Below are 2,500 nucleotides of genomic sequence, written 5' to 3'. Positions count from 1 at the left end.
GTGGAGGTATGAGAGAATAGGGGAAATGATTAGGAGAGGAGAAGGAGAAAATGATAGATGAAAGAAAAGGGAATTAAAAGAAAATCACAAGAAACAAGCAGAACGTAAATAGCGAATTTAAAATAATAATAAATAAAACAAAAAAAACTGAAGCAAATATTACCTTACATAACTGCGCTTTCAAGATGTAAGAAAACAAAAACAAAAGCAAAAATACACTTGAAAAAGAAGAAAAACAACAGCAGGACGATATAAAACAGCGCAATGAATAACAATTATTATGAAAATGACAAAGAACAGTAAGCACGGACAATACACTAAAACTCCATGCATTTAATCATACCCACATTCACAACCACACAAGCACAAAATTGCACATGATGAACAGCGACGTAAAGAATCAAGACCAGTGCAAGAACAACACCGGTATTAATACAGAAATTATTTTTGGTACAATAACGATACCGAGATCAGAACAATAATATACCAATACAAAAAAAAAAAAAAAAAAAAAAAACAATACATGAAAGATTTGGGTACAATAACATAACATACAAAAAAACATACCAATAAAAAAAAAAAATGGTACAAAATATAACAACGTTTTTGGTACAAACCACTCAAGTACAACAACGTTATAACAGTACAAAAATGACAACGAAAGAATGACAAAGCGAGCGAATGGAGGAAAGGGGGAAAAAGGTGGAAAAAGAACGAAGGAAGAAGAGAGGAAGACGAATGTGGAAAGGGAGAAGAGAGAAAGACGAATGAGGGAAGGGAGAAGAGAGGAAGAAGAAGGCGGAGAGGGAGAACAAAGGAAGGACGAAGGAGGAAGGGAAAAGAAAGGAAGACGTAATGAGGAAAGGGAAAAGAGAGGAAGATGAAGGAGGAGGAGGAAAGAGCAGGAAACAGGAAGAAGTGATGAGAAAGAATAGGACGGGAAAGAGGAAAAGAGGGAAGAATGGAGAAGGGAGGAAGGAGAAAATGAGGAGGAAGAGGAATAAGAGGAAAGACAAGGAGAGAACGAAGGAAGTAGGAAGAAAAAGAAGGAATATGAGTAAGATAGAATAGAAGTAAAGGAGAAAAGAACGAAAGAAGAAAAAGGAGGAGGGAACACAAATTAGGAAGAAAGAGAGAGAGAGTAGAAGAGAAAATAAGAAAAAAGGGAGAGAAAAAAAGGAAGAAAAAAAAGACAAACAAAAGGGAGATGAAAGGGAAGAAGTAGAAGATAAAAAGAAGAAGACAATTAAGCGAGGGTGTCATAAGGTATCAGAACATCCGGTGGGCGAGAGAAAACGAAATAAAGAAAACAAAAGAAAAAAAAGAGACAAAAAAAAAAGAAAAGAAATAAAAAGGTTTAAGAAAACGTTTATATTGATCGGTGTTTGTGGTCGTTTCCCAGTAGCGTCTTGGAGCTCAAAGGAAAAGCTACAATTTCGACGTCTTCAAGTCATCCCGCCCTTTCTCTCGCTCTCACGCCCCTGTCACACCGCCACGCCCTCCGCCCGCCCCTCCCTCTCTCTCTCTCTCTCTCTCTCTCTCTCTCTCTCTCTCTCTCTCTCTCTCTCTCTCTCTCTCTCTCTCTATTGGGAGTTCTTTCTTTTCCTCTCTCTTTCCGTCGGAATTTCTTTTGATTTCTCTTTCTCTCGCTATTTATCGGAATTTCTTCCCTTTCCTCTTTCTCTTTCTCTCGGAAATTCTCTCTTTCTATTAGTCTTTTTTTCTCTTTTCTCTCGAGATTTCTTTCTTTCTCTCGGAATCTCTCCCTTTCTTTCTGTTTTTTTTCCTTTTGGAACCTTTCTAATATTTTTTCTTCTCGGAATCTTTCTTTCTCTTTTTCTCGTTTTTTTTCTCTGAATCTCTTGCCTTCTTTCTCTCTTTTTCTTTTTTCTTTTCTCTAAGAATCTCTCTCTACGTCATTCTTTCTAATTCTCACTCTGTCTCTATCTCTATCTTTCATTATTTCTCTCTATATTACTTCTCTCTCTCATTTTCTCTCCCTCCCTTCTTCCTTTACTCCCTCTCTCTCTCCCACTTCTCCCTCTCTCTCTATCCCCCTCTCTCTCCCACTTTTCCCTCTCTCTCTCTATTCCCCTCTCTCTCCTACTTCCCCCTCTCTCTGTCTATCCCCCTCTCTCTCCCACTTCTTCCTCTCTCTCTCCCACTTCTCCCTCTCTCTATATATCCCCCTCTTCTCCCACTTCTCTCTCTCTATATATAATCCCCTCTCTCCCCCACTTCTTCCTTTCCCTCTCCTTCTTCTCCCTCTCCAACTCCCCTCTTCTCCATTTTTCCATCTCTCCTTCATTTTTCATTAAGTGTAACAATCTGTCTTTCTCTGAGTTGTATTGCCCCCTCTTGCCCCGGTTTTCAGAATACAAACAGGTGGTTAAGAGCGTTGTCAGTGTATTTTATCTTGTTCATCTGAGCTGTCTGTTATCGGCAATACATTAATGAATAACACACGTACGGCCGAGAATGGTGACATGTTAAGTATAGC

At 38.8% G+C, this 2,500-nt stretch overlaps 1 protein-coding gene across 1 annotated transcript in view; it reads right to left on the bottom strand.

The window, feature by feature from the left end:
• Positions 1–2,500, bottom strand: part of LOC125025215 (LIM/homeobox protein Awh-like) — a 37,511-nt gene that overhangs the window by 7,996 nt on the left and 27,015 nt on the right. The gene's annotated exons all lie outside the window — the stretch shown is intronic.

Source organism: Penaeus chinensis, chromosome 4 (genome assembly GCF_019202785.1).
Source record: "Penaeus chinensis breed Huanghai No. 1 chromosome 4, ASM1920278v2, whole genome shotgun sequence".
NCBI lineage: Eukaryota > Metazoa > Arthropoda > Malacostraca > Decapoda > Penaeidae > Penaeus > Penaeus chinensis.
The sequence above is the reverse complement of the archived record's forward strand: the minus strand, read 5'-3'. Positions and strand labels throughout refer to the sequence as shown.